Source organism: Anas platyrhynchos, chromosome 9 (genome assembly GCF_047663525.1).
Source record: "Anas platyrhynchos isolate ZD024472 breed Pekin duck chromosome 9, IASCAAS_PekinDuck_T2T, whole genome shotgun sequence".
Lineage (NCBI taxonomy): Eukaryota > Metazoa > Chordata > Aves > Anseriformes > Anatidae > Anas > Anas platyrhynchos.
The window spans coordinates 3,488,131-3,508,959 of record NC_092595.1 but is presented as its reverse complement, the minus strand read 5'-3'; the positions used below and the strand labels follow the sequence as shown (position 1 = coordinate 3,508,959).

At 38.8% G+C, this 20,829-nt stretch overlaps 1 long non-coding RNA gene across 3 annotated transcripts in view; it reads right to left on the bottom strand.

Moving 5' to 3' along the window:
* The window catches only part of LOC119717734 (uncharacterized), an 89,697-nt gene that overhangs the window by 43,505 nt on the left and 25,363 nt on the right, over window positions 1-20,829 (bottom strand). For 2 of the 3 annotated variants that reach the window (XR_011811350.1, XR_005267864.2), the window contains exons 2-3: window positions 12,167-12,235; window positions 11,378-11,626 (exon numbers count right to left, since the gene is read on the bottom strand). This is a non-coding gene — a long non-coding RNA (uncharacterized lncRNA). Of the gene's footprint in view, window positions 1-10,756; window positions 11,627-12,166; window positions 12,236-20,829 lie in introns of those variants that run through there. The other variant, XR_005267863.2, reaches the window with a different exon arrangement.

Sequence of the window (20,829 nt, the reverse complement as noted above, 5' to 3'; positions counted from 1 at the left end):
GAGGCAAATCTTATCTTTTCAAATGCTCCATAACACCAGCCAGGCAATAAATTGTTCCCTTCCACTTGTGCTAAGTTCTTGTCTTGGGGTGAATGTTGAAGCACATCCTAAGCAGAAATGCTCAGTGTTTGTTCTATAAGCATCAGGGACAGTAAAGCATCTCATGTATGCCAAAGACTTCAAAATCAACAACCAAGTAATCATGGACTGTAAAGATTTACTGTGTTCACAATTATAGTCCCATAGCCCCCTGAAAATTCACAGTAAAATGTATGAGTTAGTTCTGATGTACAGATTTGAAGACTAAATTTGCACAGGTACTGATGCAGGGTTTATCAAACATAAATAAATATTCAAATATCTTCCTCAAAATGCACCAGATCTGTAGAACCAAATGTGACCTGTCATGTCAATATTAATTTTCATGAATGGTCTTGAATTAATGTGAGACACAGAGAAGTCACGTTTTATCTGCTTGCCCTATGTGGAATGCTTTCTGATCAAGATTCCTGATCAAATTGTAACTGACTGACAGTTTCCTTCACCAAAAAGATTTAAGTCCAAAGCCACTGTTAGAATATATGACATAATTATTCTGCCTAATGGAAAAACATTCATTTTGATAGCAGTCTTAAATTATTGCTGCCTTAAAGGCAAATGCTTTAGTATATTAAGGATTTGGAAATTGGCTGATTAGTGGTGTAAATCTTGAGCAGGGAGGGCAAGGAAAGCTTGTATTTGAGCCTTTATTTAATTCATCATTGAACAATTTGTAAGTATTTAATCTTCTCTTTTTTTATTTTTTAATTTTATGTGTACATATCCTGCTTGTCTTATGGTCTGAATTTACATGTTTCTCATTTAATTAAAAATATTTTAGCCCTTTTTTTCAGAGATATAAAGAGATATAAAATAGGACTTTATGAACAATGCAACTGGTTCTAATAAATACAAAAAAAAAAAAAAAAGATATTTTTAATCTTCTTAAGGTGGAAGAATTCCTGTAATCAAATTTGGCCCTGTGAGGTAAAAGGTTAGTTATTTTAAAAATACTTTTATTAATTGATAGTTATTTCCTAATAATTATCCTGTTTGTTTTTAAAATCAGTGGGAGAGTGTCTGTAAATAACTGTCTAGGTGCTAGGACAAAGATGAGATCCTTTCAAAACACACAAGAGGAAAAAAAAAAATGTCTCTGTATCTTTTGGGCAATACAAAAGTAATTTGAGCTCTCCCTAGAGAGCTCAAAAGACTTTTACTTACAGCCGATGGTTAACTTTGGTGTGACATGTGAGTGCACACATAGTTCTGTGGTTATCTGCTCCTTGTGCCACAAAGGGAGAATCACAGTTAAGTACAGGAGCAGGAGCTCTTGAAGTGCAATTACAAAAAAAAAAAAAAAAAAAAAAAAAAAAAAAAAAAAAGTGTTCTCTCTCATGTTTTCCACTTCTCTTAGGTTGGACACTTCTCAGGAAGCACATAATCTGAACCTCTTGTTTTCAGTTCAGTTATGATCTAAGTATGATGGGCTCAGTTGAATCTCTGGGCTTTCTTAGGATCCAAGATGATAACTTTCCAGTAAATAAAGTGGATTTTGGAGCTGCTTCTTCACAAAGATTTCTACTGTCTTCTCTCTCTGTTTTCTGTGAATTTTTTATTTTTATTTTTTATATTCTTGTTCATCAGAAAAATAGCAATGAAAGAAAGATTTTAAAAAGCATTCTTAGATAAAATAGCTGTATATCACAGACTTTCCAGTTAAATGAAAACAGAGAAATATTTTGAAACCTTCTTGTTCTTGAATAGTATATTATGCAAATGCTGTAGAAAATACAAATATGTAAAGGAATTTTTGCTTATCAATAAACTTACAGTTTAATTATTTATATTGTAGTTGCAATGCTCAGTCTTTCTGCAAGGCGGTGAGATGGATTCTTAAGTCCCTATAAAGCTGCTGCAAAACATTATGTGTCTACCACAAATTCGTGAATAGAACAATTTAAGTCACATCTCAGAAACCCACTGGAAACTCTGAATTTCTGGCACACTTTAAATGACTGTGCTTGTTGTTATGGTAATTCTATGAAAAAGACTCTCAGAAATCAATTTGTTGTTTGCATGTAATTCCCCAAACTGAGAGAGAAGATGTTGGGTGGGTGAAGGAACTGCCACTAGAGAAGCTGTTGAGCTCAATTTAAACCCACAAAATGTACCAGCATTTAAAAATCAATGGGCTTGATTGCACCATGCCCAGAGGCTGGGAAGAAGTGAAGATGCTAATGACACAGCTTGGACTACCTCAAAGCTTATCACACAGTTTCTTTTAGAAACTGTATACCAAGCCTGCTAAGGGAAGGAGCACAGCCTGCATTTACTGTAGGACATATAGAGGAGACTGTTGGTACCCTCAGATGTGAGCTGCTAAAGTCTAAAAATTAGACAAAACTTGTAGCTAGGTTAGAAAGCAACACCAATGGAAAAGAAAGAGTTAAAGTCAAATTTAGCAACCCAAAAGCTATGCTGAAGAAAAAGTGCTCAGAACATTTAATAACTGTACTGAACATGGGAAAATAAACCATGGAAAAGCAATAGTGGGGACTGGAAGAGTGGGTATGATTTTACGTATGGAAGTTCGTGTGTGAGCTGCACTCAGTGTACCCACAAAAAATCCCCAAGCCATTAGATTCTCTTATAAAACTGGCAGAGGGAATAGAGTTTTCCAAACTGCACTTGTCCAAAGCCTGGCAGCAACACAGAAATAAGAATGTTAAAAAATAATAATAATAATACCAATTCTGACTGAATTCACACATACATACGTGCCTATTGAAGTATGAAAGATTACCCTGGGGGGGAGCCAGTTACCTGCAGGATTTCAAAGAAGAACGGATTGAGTCCTGCAGAGAATAAATAGTATTTTCTGGTTTTTGGATGACATACTAATACCTGGGGGGAATTCAGAAGAATGTTTACAAAACCTTGAGGAAATTCCAACAGGTTACAAAGCTATGCTTTAAAATGGACAAAAATAAGCTTGTGGGTGTGGGATTTTTTTTTCCTCCTCCCTAAAATCAGGTTCCTTACCTAAGCTTCTAGAATAAAACATTAAAAAAAAATAAAAACTATGGAGTATGCATATGTACCTCAATGTTGCACAGTTTATATTGCTTTTCAGCAGCACTGGGGAAGAGTAAAGATAAAAAATGATAGTAAAAAGTTGCTCTTGGTGCCAAGATGGGACTAAGGTGGCATTTGAGCACCCTGTAGCATGTGAGACCAAGGGGAGGAAAAACTTCTGTCAGTGCCTTCACACTGTACATCTCCTGCACACTTGGCTGGACTCCCAACCGATTCCTCTGGTGGTAGCGTTTGTTAGAGGCGAGTTTCCTGAAAATATCTGCATAGCTCTCCTGGGGGATGTGGTGGCCCCAGGGACACTTGTGTGCACTTCTTCCTTGGCCCCATCCAAAGCCCTCTGCAGAGACCCTGGGGGCCACTAGAGGCCTTTGGCTGAGGTTCTTCATGCCTCAGGCCCACAGGGGTCTGAGAGGCCTGCATGGCACAACTGCCAGCACAGCCTTGTGCTCCCCGCCTTCAGCTTAGCAACTGGGAGGAAAAGAAAACATTATTGTCCTCGGTTAATTGCTTCTTTGTGCCAGGATACTCTTCAAAGACACTTTAGTCTCAAGTGCATCTTAGCAAAGAAAAACCCATATTACTGATTTTAAAACCCCCTATTTCCAACAACCCAGATGAATGAGTTCAGTATAATAGAATATTCTCCACCAAGCGTCTCACAAGCAAAAGTGGGATGTAGAATTAGTTTGGGGTTTGGGTGGGATTTTTTTTTTGTGTGTGTTGTGTTTTAAAGTGCTGTTTTAATGAGGTGTTTAGTTTAGCACATTTGGCTCCTCCAAATTACCTCAAGGGGATTCATATGTTAACGAACTACACAGCTGTTGTTTGTGAAACCAGCCTAGCACAAGCAGAGCGTGTTGTGCAAAGATTTAAATGCTCTGTTGGAGAGGTCACTGCACTCCTTTGTCTGCTATCAGCTATTAATAATGATGCTACTACTTAATTGTAAACACTAAGTGTTTGTTTGTTTGTTTTGTTTTGTTTTGTTTTGTTTTGTTTTGTTTTGTTTTGTTTTGTTTTTCATCACTAAATACATTCCAGATAGGTTGGGATGGTTTTGAATGCTTGGGTGGAGATAGGCAAGTTGAAATCAAAGGATGACCTGATTTTATGCAACTGCTGACATATTTTGGGGTGGGGAAGATTGGCAATGAGGTTACAGGCTTTAATGGTGGTGGCCTGAAGAGGCTGTGGTGAGCAGAGCTAACGTTTGCAAAGATAATTGTTGTATAAACATTCCCTGATATGCTTCAAAAGCTTTAATTCTGGATTTCTTAAATTAGGCAGGCTTTGCTCCTGGCAAGCAATAAACTGTTTTCATTTTAGAGATGTCACTTTACATTTAAGGAAATTAATAACTGGGAAAGAAAAAAAAATACCCTGTTTGGTAAATAAGTGCAACGAATCTATTTCTCTTATTTTTAATTCAAGTATCCAATTAAAATCAACAGGACTCCTCATTGAACACCCCCCCGGATTTTTAAGGGCCAGCATGACAGAATTTATATGCTGGAGGAGGAATCCCAGTCTCCACCATCATACGGGAGCTGTGCTGGCCAAGGGATGTGCTGGCAACGCTTGGCTGCCCCTGGAGCCTGTTTGGCTGCCGCAGACGCGATTCGGCATCAGAAGCCCCCTGGGCAGCAGGTTGTCCTCAGGCCTTGGACTAGAGACTGCTGCTTTCCAGGCTACTCACACATAACACATCTCTCACAATTCTGGCTCACAGATCATTTAATCATTTAAATATTTGGGTTTGATTTCCTTCATGTGCTTTATCACTGAAAATAAGTTCCATGATTAAGCGTTAACATCAGAGCAACCTCTGCCGGCTGGTGGAGACAAAGCTCTTCTCTTAGCAGCATAACACACTAAAAGAAGATTTGATTTTGATATGTCTGCTGTTCAATCTAGGCTTTTATTCTCCCTCAAAACCATTAGTATTTAAGTGCAAGAAATGATATTTTGCCTAGAACTTAGGTAGAATATAAAATAAATGTACAACGGGAGCTTTGCCAAATTTTAAGAACTCCATATTGGCGCTGCAGTGCTGACAGCAGCAGCTTCTGGCAAAGTGAATGCAAACACAGAGAGACTTCCTTGAAAACAAAGCAAGTATCTTCATCACGGCCTCCATGACACAGTTCTGACAATATAATTAAGTTCAAAGAACAAAGCCTTTGCCTGGCTGAAGACAGAGGCTACCAACTATCATTTAGTTTTCTTTGGAAATTATTTCAGAATGATCTGGTCTTCCTCAAAGAGCCCTTCTAAAAAGAAAACAATCCGTTTTAGGGTAAAAACTAATAAAGTTTTATAAATATCCTATTTTTACAGATGGGAAACTGAGGCACAGACTGTCCCTGAGACCCAGATCTCACAGATTATTTGGCTTGGAAATAACATTGAGGATCAGGGCAAGTTCACAGCCATTTGGAGGCACCATCCATTTTTAAGATTTTAGGTAACTTTCCATCCTGTGCCAGTGCAACTACCTGACAATGACGACAGGGATGACAGTTAATGTCACCTACAGTATTTGCATATCTAATGGTCATCTGTCCCCAAGGAAGAGGTTTAGAGTCTTCAGTTCATTTAACACAAGCTATTGAAAATTATCCATGCACAAGCTTTTTACTTAAGCACATAAGCTGTATGTGAACTAATAAACTCGATTGCTAAAGTTATATTCACAATTTCCAGTTTGCAAGCCCCTCTTCTGAGCACTTGTTGAAAGGGGATATACTGAAAGTGTGGGATTTTACTTTATTTTTTGAGGCTAGCTCTATATAATGGAAATGTGCTGACAGACTGTTATTAGGACTTTATGATTACTCAATGCAAAGACACTTGTGCTGTAGCGAATAAGAGGCTGTTTCCTTGCACAGCATGGAACTAGAATGACTGCCAAATGGGAATGAAGTCACCTTCCATTTCAGGCTCATTTATCTAAAAAAGATGAGTTTTCCTGTGGATTTGGATTTGCCACACGTGTTGGCTAGGAAACGGTTGAGAAACCCAACATTTCTGGAAGGTGGGGAACTTGGAAATACATTTAGACCCTTTTGCCAATTGTTTAACCCAGCCAGTCATATTTAGCTGATGAGAAATCCTCTCCTCCAGAAGATAAGCCTTGTGCCCACTGTAGCTTTGCAGCTCAGGTAGTGTTACGGTATCTCCTAGGACATGACAGGACTTTCATTAGGAGCTAGGAAGAGCCAGGTTGGTAATGGGCCAGAAGAAACCACTGATGATTCCAGGACTTCCAGATACTTCATCTTGTACATTTATGGATTTCCCAAAATATATATTATCAGAGATTAAAGGTTCAGGAGGTCATGGATGGATGGAGGTGTGTGTGTTCAGTTAGATCACCAACTTTCCTCAAAGTAGAAACCCCTAGCCAAGATAAAAGGATAAAAATATTTAAGACAAAAAAATAAACGGTTTATTTTTTCTTTAAGTAATTAGAAATTGTATTGATACTTCTATTGATAAAGCAAGCTAAAAGCTAATGACATAAGAAGACTTACAAACCCTATAGAACTTTGTAGATCTTTAATGTTCTTTGAAGTTCTTCAGATGAGAACCTTTATAGTGAAAAAGGTGCAAAGTCATCTCATGGTCATTTTACCTATACAAACATCTTTTCATTTACAAGAGCAAACATTGACATCTAAGACAGCTGTTAGACCCTTGTACTTAAATACTACTAGCTCACTGATGCATCACCACTGAGGTAGGGTGTCATTTTTGATGTAAACAAACAAACAAACAAACAAAAAACTCTTTTCTGTACCAAAATGGAATTATTGTGCAGCAATGTAATGACATAGTTCTTCCTCTTTATGAGCTCTGAAAATATCTCATTAAGAGTTTCACGAATTACGACAATGACTTATGCTAACATACTTATTTATTCTCATCTCTGAATAAATCTGCTTGACAGCATTAATAGAACAAAGAAGGGGTTTCCCAGAGTGTGATTCAGCACAAGCTTCACTCCAACACCTCGACATTATCTCCAGCCCCAATGTTTGATTAGGCCAAGGTATGAGATGTACTTCAGACAAGCTCAGCTGAGAGCTGTGCACGCCACGCGGTGCTAGCATGAGAAAGCTGTTGAAATGCTTTTCCTTCTCTCTCAGATCTACTATTTCAGCACTCTTCACCATCTGGTGAAACACTTCAAAGAAGAAAACTGTCTTGCAATGTCTAATTTTGTCATGTCTTTGGAACATTATTTTAATGATCTTTGTGTCATTTAAGTATGATTACTTGTCCTCCAAGGCTTTTCCTGTTTATACTTAAATAGTGTTGGAGCATATCCAGAAACACTTTAAATGAAATGGTAGAAAATACTACATTTTTGTTATAATAGCTTAAAAGCATCGTTTACAGTTTGGGAACGTAGCTGGCACTTTGCATTCTGGTAGGTTTTTTTTTATTTTGTTTTGTTTTGTTTTGATCTTATTGTAGTAGTAGATAAATAAAATGAATTAAACAAGCATAATTACCAGTTAAGTTTTACAAAATACCAAAGAAATAGCGGGCCTAATTCAAAAGGGTGGTAATGGTGTAAATAATTAAGTCAAATTGTTTTCATTTTCATGCCGCATATTGTTTCTTTCAGCCTGTAATGGTACAAGGCAAAGTATACGCAGTGCTAGAGCTAGACAAATAATAGATAAATTTATTCATAAACACTTTGTGGATTTGTAATTAGAAGTTCACTGCAGCAGCTTTCACTAGTCTTTATTTTTTTGATCCAATTTCTGTAAATATTTGCATGATTAAATTTCTGCTTAGAGAATGCCGACCGGCGCAGAACACACCACAGAAGAGCTATGAAACCATCTTCTCATCTTGGCTGAAACTGCAGCCACGTCCCCAGCAGTGCCATTGCCCAGGTCTTCATCCCCAGTACAGACTGGGCCAGCACAGTCATCAGCCACCCTGTGCCTGGTGGAGAATGTGAGGTGGTGGGATGGTGTGAAATGGGCTTCCCTCTTTTCATTGCTAAAAACCCCAGCCAGAGCTTTTCCAACCAGCTAATGACCTGGCAGATGTTACCATCAAACCCACTGAACCTCGGGGCTCCCACAGTGATTCCTGCCAGCCAGTGGAGACTGGCAAATGAAGTGATTGTGCAGGGTGAGGGCAGCACCTCATACATGATGTGAGTATGATCAGTGCCCACAGAGCAGGGGGTTGACATGTGGCATCGCTTCAGCTCAGTGCTGGTCTATCCTCAATGATCACATTTCAGTGCAGAGCTGTGATAACCTGGGGAGGCCCAAGAGATCAGTTGGGGGTCATTGCATACCACGGCAAGCCTTCAGTCACTGAATAATGATACTGAGAAGAGCATTTAGAGCAAGCACCACGTCGGCAGGTCCTAGGCTTGAATCTGTTTTTGGAGCTAACTCTTGGTTTATTTTGAGTATAATATAAATATATTAAAATAAAAGTTTTGAAAGTGTGAAGAGACAAAAAGGTTAAACCTATTGGGTACATTTGCCATTCAGCATGCTCTAAATGCAATCGCTTTCAATGAAATTAGAGAAAACACTAGAATTACCTGTATTTCCTCAGGTTAGGGGTCCTTATTCTTCCCCGACGCATCCTCGTAGATCCTATTATTGCTACTAAGCTATAATGTGAGCAGCAGAAAAGATAACAGTACCATCTACATCTCTTGCTCACAGGTAGCCCATGCACATTGGTACCTTGATAATCGCATGAGCACGGCATGCAGCACCGAGCTGATGGTCTTGTGCCTGTGCCCAGGCCCAGGGAAGGATTTGTCATTGACTGATAGATTAAAACGAGTAGGACTGGGGTTCGAACAAGAGGGGCGTTTGAGGAGGTCTGCTAATTCACTGCTTGTTCCTTCGGCAGCCCAAGGGAGCTGCAAAATACGTGGTGCTTTCCTTCACCTCTCGCTGCAGTGGAGCACAGCTTCTGCATAGCACTACTGGCCTCTGCTGCCAGCACAGGAGAGGAGGCGAGGAGAGAAATTGTATGGGGATTTCCCACCTCTCTGCTTCCCCACAGGGCCTCCTGATCCCTGCATATGAGCTGGAGGAAAAGCAATCTTTCATCTTTACCTTATTTCCATGCTTACAAATAAAGGTCAAGGCTCCTGTGCTGTAGTCAGTGCTGTACCAGCTTTAAACAACCACCCTGAAATGTGATTGTAATTAGTTTCCTTTCAATCTTGATGTGAAGAGTGATCTTAAAATGCCAGGGCTGTAGCAGTGCATATGATTAACAAGCACAGAGAAAGGCAGTCTATGGAAAAATATGGATAGAAATGAACGAAATGCAAATGTTGCACTGCTTTAAATTTTATTATCCTCTCAGCTCTTCATAAAATACTGTAGACATCGTTTGATTATATTTTTAGTCTAGGGAATTAATTTTTAACTAGGGAACTCATTTCTGCCTTATGATTACTCTTCTCTGCAATGGCCTGTAGGTCTGAACTAAAAAATCACAGTTTTAATTGAGCTAATGATGCCCAGAACTCATATTAATCTCACTTATGTGTGTGTCATGCCATGCAATATGTGCTATAGCTGCCGGCAACATGTGCATCTTTTCATACCGATGATTTCTCCAGGAGACCAAGGGTGTAAATCCCAGCTGGGTGTGGGACTGCATCCTGCTATTGTCACCACCCAGCACACTCCTTGGAGGTGGCTGATGCCTGGGCAGCAAGTGGAGGGGAAGAAAAAATGGCAGAATCAGTGACATTTCATAATCACCTTTCTGATTCCACCCCAGCTCTTTCAAGAGCTTTTAATATGTGCATTGTTTTGCTTGCGAAACAATCAGGCCGTATCTTTTATCTAAGAAAACAGAGCTCTTTTTTTTTTTTTTTTTTTTTTTTTTTTTTTTTTTTTTTTTTTTTTTTTTCCCAATGGCTAAGAAAATGTACTTTATCAAGATATAGGTCAGCAAGGAATTTTAAAGGACAATAAAGAACAGAAACTTGAAGGTCATGTTAGAGACCCAGAGGATTTGTTTCTATCCTGAGCTAAAACTAAGAGTACTTGAAGGAGAAGCACTGCCCAACACTCTCTGGGTGTCTGTTGCTCTCATAGTCCATAGACCAGCTCTTTCTGCAGTGTCACAGCCCAGACCATTAGCATCTGAGTCAGAAATGCACACCTGTACCTACCCAAGCACCACCTGGATTGGCCTCTCCTCCAAATCCTCCAAATAATTTGACCACTTGGCGGGCTAGGTTGATAGTCAGACTTGACCTTAGAGATCTTTTCGAACCTAAATGATTCTGGGACTTGAAGAACCTGATGCTAGTGAGGCAGTCTCCATACACACAGTATGGAGCAGTGAACATTTGGAGAGCACAGCTCTACATGTTCACCAAATCCCACACCACCCTTCCCACCGCCTGGGGCTATAACTCTCTGTGCTAGAATCCACATTAAACAGAATGGTGAAATTCCAATTGTTTGTTGTCAAAAAGTTTCTGTTTTGTGATGGAAGATGTGACCTTTCTTGCCGGCAAGAGGCTTTTCTGATTGATTAGTAAACATGAGGTAAAATGCGGGAGCACGCCAGCGTTAACTCGATACTGCCACAGGCTCTGTGCATCAAATATTTTTGCTTTATTTTGAACATCCTGTTAATGAGAAAAATATTTTAATCAAAGAAATGTGTTTCCTTCAATTCTCTCCAAAGTGTTATTTGCTGCTTCAGAATGACATGCTCAATTATGTGTTATTCCTAATTTAGAAAAAAAAAAAAAGCTTCAAAAATTATTAAGTAAGCCTCTTAACAACTGTTAAGCAATATCTAGTATTAATTATTTAATCTTTTCTTATTTTTTTTCATCAGGTAAGAAGAGAACAGCACACTTGCTCCATGTGTGTATGCTTTTTCACAAAACACTGTTGCACACAGGACCATGCTCTCAAAGCAAGCACAAGATATGGTGCTTCTACAGATGCAGATAGGCAGAAACCTTTTCTTAAAAGCCACTGGATAGGTGGTGTGGCTTCACCACGTTATGGCACATCAGTAAATGACTGGTGAAGGATCAAACCCAGGGTGAGCACACAAGGAACGTGCAAACACTGTAGAGCACAGCCCAAATGCACGCTCTGTAGGGTTGTGTTCTGGATGGAGGACACCCAGGCTCAGGTAACCTCCTGAGATCTCATGTCCCAGTACAAGCTTTTATTTTGTTTTACCCAGAACAGTTACCTACCCTTTGAATGAGGCTTCATTCATCTCAGTTCTCCTGTGCTGCTGGGAGAAGGCTCCTGTTCCTTGCATTTTGGGGAGCCCAGGGGTGTGACATTTTCCCCCCGGTGTCTCTGTGCTGCTCCCGGTGCAGGCACCAGCCCCTGTGCAGCATGGGTCTGAGGCAACACGAACTGCTGGTCACTGATGCACAGTCCAAGACCATCACACATCTTCAGGAGACTGCCCAAGGCAGAACGGCTCCCGAGGTTTCCTGAGGAGAGGGAACAACGTCAGCAAACAGTACAGCAGGACCGGCTGCTCATGCAGCCAGCGTTCACAGGGCAGGCACCGAATGGTTTGGGGGCTTGTGCAAAACAGCTCTGCTTCCCAGATTTCCTGTGAGTTACACCAAACAAATCCCTCAAATACAACACATCCTAACAGTATTAGCTAAGATGGCACAGACCAGAATAAACATACTGTCAGTCACTGTTCCATTTTACTTTTTCTTTTGCATTTTTTTTCTTAGCTTCTATTGGGCTCTGCTGATAGCTGTGTGAACATGCAGGGGGTAAGCACTCTTCAGCTATGGATGGGCACACATATTTCTTTGGTGCACCATCTAATCACCAGCACTATTGCTAGAGGTATTAATTCTGTCTGCAAAAGGTGGGGAAAACACAAAACCATGGATCCTGTGCATTACTGCTATGATACAAGCTTAGATTTTGGCAAATATACCTTTCTTTCTGGAATACTGCAAAGCATTGGTATCTTGTTCTTTTCTTTTGAATTGTATCTGTGCACTTACCACTGCAGGTCCATATTGGTGAGATGCAGAAAACACTTGGCAGCTTGGCCTATCTCCTTGGCTCCACCTCTAGGAAAAGGAAAGTCTTCAAGTTCACATGCAAATTTTTTCACACTTCAACTGTCTGGCATTATGCCATAGAGCTACCTTCACTAGCACTGCTGAAGCCCTCTTTGATACTTGGCACGAGGTTCTCTCATCCTAATTCCTGCTAGGACAGATTGTACCAGAACACGTCATGGTTCTGTAGCAGTCCAAGAGGTGCCCTGTGGGTTGGAAGTCGTCATCTAGGTCGGGATCAACGCTTATAAAAATCCTTGTATGGCATGGCCTGCACCAGAGCTGCCTGGGTTATACTCGATTATTTGATTTACTTACATGAACATGCACTTCTTTGTTAAATCTTTTTTAGAAGTACTGCCATGAAATAGTTCCTCCAAGAGTAATAAAGGAGTCTCAATATTTTTAAGTCTGTCAAAAAGACTTTGCCACACTATAAAATACAGGTGCCTTCAGGAATAAGCTTCTTGTTACCTGAAATAGTCCCTCAGTATACATAAATACGCAGTGCCCAGGCACTCTTTTTTGTGTAGTTCAAAATTTCACTCGTATAAAAACTACTATTTATGGCAATTCCATCAACTGTCATTTAACAGGGCTTGTTAAGTATACCAGGACATGATTAGTCCCTCATGGGGAAGTCATGAGTTATGTCAAAATAAACAGCAACCAGCCAGTCAAACTACTTGGAGCAGGGAAGGAAATGCTGTGAAAGAGGAGCTGAGGATAGCAGGACCCATCAGCAGGACGAGCACCAGGTAGACGACAAGAAACTTTACACCAGATGAGTTCCTTGGTGAGTTCACCTCCATCTGTCAGCTTCATTTGGGACCATGCTCCCTGATTCAAACTGATAGCAAGTATCTGAGTCAAATAAGTGAATATTTTTGCTAAATGCTGTCTGTCACATCATGTTACTCCACTTTGGCTTTTCCCCTGTATGTACTAACATGATGTGGTGTAACATAACATGATGCAGTCTGAGTGATTTAATGCAACATGACAGAAAAACATTGCTGCAGCTTTTGGAATAAACACCTGCTTTTAGCAGTTATTTTGTCTGCTGGAAGCAGTTTCTTAAAATATGTAACCTAAAGTACATTGCCCTTTTCTGGTCATATAACTCCAGTACTTTCCATAATATGCACTTTCTTCATTTTCTTTTATTCCAGAGGCCATGTTCCCATATAGGGTACATTTATGGCTTTATTTTACTTTTTTTTTTTTTTTCATTAGAAAGAAAAAAAAAATGTCTTGCAAAAATTGGGGAAAAGAAACTAATCAAAGCATGAATGTAGAGATATATGGAAAAGAGTTCTTACTACAGAATGAAAACACTGGTTATATTAACAGCAAATAGTATATTTAGCCACAGGTAGTAATAATAATACAAGTAACAAAGTTTAGAAGACATTATTTTCCTTCCAAAACTTCAGCAGAATATTATAAGTGAAAACTGGATAAAGATCATCTCTCTCTCCTTGGAGAGATAGAGACATAGATAAGGCAAACATTTAACTGTTGATTTTGCATTTGCAAATGTAGGTTTTATGAATGGGAACATTTTTAATAAGAAAAGTCAAGGTTTGGGTGAGCCTTCCTTGAATTTTGGTTCATTATCCTTGACCTGACTGACAGGAATATTAACAGTGGGAAATGAAACTGCTGGTTTAGTTATTTAAAAAATAAAGTAGTTTATTCACATTGATTAATATTTTTTCTTTCCAAAAATCTATCCATCTGGGTGTGAATGCATGAAAGATAATTAAATTGCAAGCCATAGCTCTGTAATTCTCATCTGGAGGACCTTTGTCTCACGCTAGAAGAGCTTTATCCTCGAAGGTCTCAGTACAGAAGTCTTTTCCCAAGCAGAGGGAAGCAGAAGGAAATTCCAGTGACTTTCAGCTCATTAGATGACAAAGTTCAAAACAGATGCTTTTCAAAACAACAACAACAACAACAAACTGGATCACCATTCAAAAGGAATAAAAGCTTTCCCATGAAGTCAGAGAAGTGGTTTCTGTAGTCTGGAGCTCACAGATGCATTTGCCATGTTCTTTGTATACCTAGCACCTGTAGAAGAAAAGCCTACAACTACCACCACATACCTGGAAGGTTGCTACCAACTGTCCTTGTTCCTTGCTCAGAAAAAGACACCACCTTGAAATATTGATTGCAGCTCTAATGTTAAATTTCCCAGAGATATTAACAATGCAAGGTTGTGGTTGTGGCTTGAGAAGAGGAAAGGGTCTTTGGCATTTCAGGGAAGGGAATGATTTCCCCAAATTTGTCCTTCCAGCCAGCTTTGGCAGCCAGCCCCAGCTGCACAGCAAGAGCACAGTGCTCTGGTCAGAATGTGGATTTACACAGGGATACAGGGTTGGAGATGCAAATCCTGCAACTTCCCCACATGTAAAGCACCTTTTGACCTTCAATAAAAATTAAACATTCAGAGGAATAGAGGAAAGCAGATTTTAATTTATAATAAAAAGGATTACACTGTTGCCTATATTTTTACAAAGGCCCTGAAGGGCTCCTTTACTATGTGATCCCAGCAAGTTGGCAATGTATTTTAATGTATTTATTTGATTATGTATTCATTCTTTCATTCATTCATCTATTCAGTCATTCATTCAGACACTTGTTCATTCATCCCTGTCCTTTTGCAGGAAGAGAACATAAGCCAGCAGTGGCATACTTCTTCACTGTCCTGATTTACAGCCATGTCTCTGAGTTTGTATCAATAAATCTCTTTGGCCCTCTTCAATCCAACATTATCCCTCATTAATGACAGGGATTTAAAAAAAGGATTAAAAATTATATCAGATTATAGATAGATAGATAGATAGATAGATAGATATGCATATTGGTTGCAGTGCTGTGATTAAAGTGCTGGATTGTTGGATTTTTATTTTTTATTTAAAACCTTTCATATTCGTGAATCTCTAGGTCTTGCTATTACTTTCACACACAATCCCTGACTTGTCATTAACTAGCCCAACGATTTCACTGTTGTGCTCTCCTGGTGCTTGTGGGTGCAAGGGGGAGCTCTGGTGAGCCTAGCGCTCACATTTGCTTTTACTGTCTCTGCTTTCTGACCTGTTGCTGTTTTCTGGCCCTGAGAAATATTTATTTAATAATCACCTTTCTGGAGGGGATGCCCGTGCACTGTCTGCCAGTAGGCAGCTGCTGCATGGACTGCACCTAGGATTGCCTCACCACTGCTGTGCCTGAGCATTTTATCTGCTCCTGAGTATGTTTTAAACACAGGAACATTTTCTCTGAAGGGGACAGAAATGAAGGGGAACTACTCTTTCAGTCGGGATTACTCACACTGTAATAGCTGCTGGAACAATTTTTCTCCTGTATCTCTGAAATACCCTTAATTAATCTTCCCGACAACTTGCAACATAATTGTGTCCCTAAACTGTTAACCTTGAAAAATATTTGACAGTGTACTAACATCTCAGAAACTTGTTGTCCCAAGGAATATAATAAATCCATAAATATCCTAGCTTCTCTCAAAAGTCCCAGAATAATTCTTTGTTGTTAGTCTTTTTTTTTTTTTCCCTTAATTTTCTTTTTGACCTGGTGACAGGGAATGCAGGAGAGAAAGAGGACATGTTAAAAAATAATAATTATAAAAGCCATTTGGGAAAAAAAAAAAAAAGAGGTAGTTATATAACACATAGAGCTTACTATTTCTTATAAGAAAGAGGTGTCCCTTTGTCCACTAAGGGTGTGTATTTCTCACCATTTCCATGCCTCAGAGGCACTGGAGGATGGAGCCACTCAATGGCAGGACCTGCTATTTGCAGTCAGATCAGAACTGGCCCCTGGTAAACAAAAGCAACAACACTGCCATTCAAGTGGTGCAGAGCCATGTGAGGCTTGCCTGTAGTTGCAATTACTTCTTCATAAATAAACACCTCCTATTCAAAAAGGATTACAATGCCATATAGGCTGACAGCGTGTTTAAATGACATGTTCACTTTGGCTGTGAAAAATGAGAAATTTAAAATACATGCATTCTTCTGACATCAATGACCTTATTAAAGTCACAGAAATCCTGGATAACTGAATAACTTTAATTAAAGTTATTAAAATTTCTTCTATGATTTAGAAGCTCTGTTATTTTCAACAGTCTGGCATAGAGGGCTGTTGGTAACAGAGATGCTCCTCTTCCAAGCCTGTCTGCTGTTCTTACTGTGCTGCCATTTGAAATCATCAGGAAAAAATAATCATAAGCTTAAAAAAGCTAAGGCAGACAGACTGTTTCAGATTATTTCAGTGTGTGTCTTTGCTACAACAGCTGAATTTTCCTGTTAAAATCAGAGGCTGATTTTCCTCCTGAAAATCAGGTTAAAAACAAAAGGATTAGACAGAGACAAACCCAGAGAGAGAGAGTTTAGAGCTGGGTTCAAATGTGCATGGGAAATTGTGGAAACTCTTTGGTCTGAGGCCTCTTTATTTTAATAATAATTGTTTTCCTAAATGTATATGTTCTATATATATTTCTGTATCAGGGATTAACTATGTAGCTTAGTAGAAACCAGAAAAGGAGATCATTATTTTACAATTTAATTTAGAGGAATTTGAAGGCTGAGGAGCAGCAGTGAAAGCAAGCACAGCTGTATTTCTTATAATTTTCCCATTAGAATATTCCAATTTCCACACTGCTGCTCCCTTATTTTCAGTGTGTTTGTAGGTATTCTTCTCATATTGGGATCCAGCAGCCCAGAAAGCTTGAAAACTGAGTCTGTTTTTTGCTAAAGGAACATTTTCTCACTTAGTTTGGATGTGCCTTCAGTTTTTGTTTGCTAATTTTCACATAAAATGGTAAAACCATACTGCTAAAATGACATTATTATACACTAGGGAACTTGCAGTGCATATACCAAAACCAAATCCTGATATATCATGGGTACTTGTTAAACCTGGCCATCCTAGATGTGTTTCACAGTCTGGGCTGCATTTTGCCTTAGAACAAATCTTCAAGAAAAGAGCTTTCATCTCCACTGGACAAAGGGCTGAAGCTCAGAGGGGCTGAGTGTGCTCAAGGTCGTTCTGGAAATGCGTGGCACAACAGGGAGATGGACCAGCATCTTCAAAGCCCAGGAAGCCCCAGCAGCCTCAGCCACATCCTTTGTGTGCTTTTCCTCCCAGACGCAATCGCCTTCTCTTCAATCCCTCTTAATGCCAGTTTTTAAGCCAGCCAAGAGCTGAAACTTTTAAATGGTTTAAACTTTTAAACTATCCAACATGTTAAAACATTTACCAGGAAAATAGGAGAGCTGTTGTGTCTAGTCTAAGCGTTTCCTCACCCGTGGTATTACATTTTGAAATGCTGGATTTCCTCTTTGAGGAAAAGATTTGTTCGACTCGCCTTTTATCGCATACCAAAACTCTTATAGGAGCTTTTCTACCTCTCCCTAAACACAGCAGAAGACTGAAGAGCTAAAAAAAAAAAGCTTTTCAAATATTTGAATTAGCATTGGCAGAATGTATTTCATCTGGACATACTTCTGGAATCATAATATGAACTGTCACTGAATACCAGAAAGCTTGTGGGGTATTTATGAAATCCTTTTAGAACATCAGCCATTTTCACAATAAGTGTAATTACCATTTGGTACCCTACTGTTCAATATTTTCACTTGGACAGTGACAACTCTGGTATCCAGTTGAGATATCCAGAAATATCTTCTCCAGATATTATCACTTTGACCAAAAATAAAATCATCTGACTTGAACGCATCTATTCCACGCTTGACTGCCAGTTATCTAATATAAGCTCAGAGGTCGCTAGTTGCTCATTCAGGCTTTTGCTAGATATTTTCAAATATATTTTTAAAGCATCAGATTTGTTTCCAAAAGATTAGCAACTTCTCTACAACCTCTTATTTGCTTATTTTATTTTTTTTACCGATTAAGTCAGCAATTTCATCATCAGTGCAAAACCAGTCGTATCATTATGTTTACACCAGGACTACTGTTGTCTCAGTGAGATGTTGGTCTGCATCGCTAGCTCCTTTCCTAGAGATTTGGGTTTTTACACAGCATTCTGTTTGTCCTATGTGTTCCACAGCTGCATATTGAAGTAGCACAGCAAAGGCTTTGGGGATTTCCCAACAATAAAGTTAAAATCTCTTTCCTGGTTAGTATTCAGCAGCACTATAACATTTAGCAGACATTTTCCCTTCTCCCGGCTTTCAATAGAATGCATTTATCAGCATGGAGTAGCAATCAACATGTATTTGCTTGTGTATTTATATAAGTCAGCTGTATACTTCCTCATTATTTGCAATTCTTCCTCTAAAAAACTTTGCTTTCTGTGTCTCCTTCATGGAAACTGTGGGTATATATAATGTGTGTATGGATGTTTGTGGAAGGTACATTCTGGTGTGTGTTGTGGTTTAACCTGGCAGGCAGCTAAGCACCACACAGCTGTTCATTCACTCCTTCCCAGTGGGATGGGGGAGAGAATGGCGGAAAAAAAGTAAAACTCATTAAAGACAGTCAAATAGGAAAGAAAAGGGAAGAAAACAAACAAACAAAACATTTATTTCATCCCTAAATGTATTTAAAGTTGGCATTATAGCATTAGATTTTATTTTATTTTATTTGAGATTGCTTTAAGAGAGTTGTTGATTGAAAAGAATGGCGGGTCCTTGCAAATTCCTTGCAAAATGGTCATGAAAAGGAATTAGAAGACACAAGGCACTTAAAAACTTATTACAACCTAAAATAAAATATCAAGTCTAAATCCTACTCCCTCATTCGACTTATACTATAATCCCCCAAGGTCACACCCGCAACCTTCTGAAACACACACAACTGCATTATAGACTTTAGAATTACAGTCACAGATTGGAGGGTTTTAATTTCACTGTAAAGGGAAGGGTGTCTCAGAAATGTCCATCTGACTGAAAAGTGAAAATATTGAAATAGTTTTTCCCTAAATGTGCAATTTTTGCATTATTTTTTCTTCCTATCTTATTTTATTGGCTCTTCTCACTGAAAAGTTAAATGTAATGCTTCCATACTTATTATATCAAACAATAAAATTATTTTTTAAATAATATCTAATTCAGGAATGGCGCCTGCATAGCCACCAATGTCTCCATTTTAATGGGCATTAACTGCCCCAGCTGATTTTCTAAAAAAAAATCCATTGGCCTGTGTCAGAATTTTGAAAACTGGATACCTGAGGTTTAAGAACGCAGCTTATGTTTTCCTTAAAATCAGCTAGGAACCTTAATTGGTCTTTGGTTCATGCCCTGACAAGCCTAACTCCAGCTAAATTTGCCCAAGTAAACCTCAAAATAAAAACAAATTATTTTTCTTAGGTTAAAATAATTAAATTATGTTATATCATATTATGGTTGTTATCATCATGTAATGATGATGTACTATCATCATCATTAGTGTCATTATTATTATTATTATTATTATTATTATTATTATTATTATTATTATTATTATTATTATTATTATTATTATTATTATTATTATTATTATTATTATTATTATTAAGCTGCAGGAATAACCCCTTCTTTATATTCAATGGGATACCCCTCCTGGAGCTGCAGTTTGGGATTTCTGTTTAGCAAACCAAATAGAGTGAAACAGTGATGAGCTGGTGAAAGCTCTGTAAAATGATCTAAAATTGAATGGAATCATTCATGGTGCTTTCCTTGTTTGCTCATACATGTACGTGTAGCTCAGCTAAGCTAAAATTTTAAGATGACATCAAGAGTACTTGAGGCAAATGCTCTGAGGAAGGGAAGGACCACTTGGGGTCGTATGCAGGGCTCCAACCACGGTGAAGGGAAATGGAGTTGAATATTAAGAATAAATTATTCCCAGAAGCAAGATGAGCTAGGCTGAAATAGTCTCCCAAAAGACGTAATAGAAGTGGTGCTATTTAACATATTTGATGCTAGATTTGGCAAACCACTGGAAACATACCAAGGAGAACAATTTTACATCTGCTGAGAGGTGGAGAGAACATCCCAAAAAACTGTACGCAACTCCTAACCTTTCTATAACTGCATGTGCACATTTGCAGGTAGGGCAGTCAAGGTCCCCACAATATAGCATTGCGTTCTCTACATATACACACAGTAGATCATAATGGGTACATAGATTTAATGAAATACTATAATTAAATTTATATTCTCATTTTTTTTAGATGTGGAAAATTTCCCTCCACCAAGTGATGTTAAGAAATAAAAATAAAAAAATAAATAAAAAGAGAGAAATAGAGTATATTTGTTTAAAATTTCTCAAGAAATGCTTTTCCACAGAGGCCAACATTATAATTAAAACTACTTAATCTGATCCCTTGAGATATTTCCATACATATTTCCTATCCCAAGGCAATCTGAAATATAAATTCATTCAAAGCGAATCTGTCAGGAGGAATAGTGTTCCCGATCAGAGCCCAGCAGGACAGACTGGGTCAGCTCCAGCGGTGCCAGCTCGGTGGTATTGGTGGAAATGGGCTGCAAAACAGGCAGTGTAGCATTGCGGGGGTCAGCAGCCTGGGGGGAAGTGTCTCAGGCTCTGCCAAGATGTTCGGAGACTAAAGAATAGTGGAA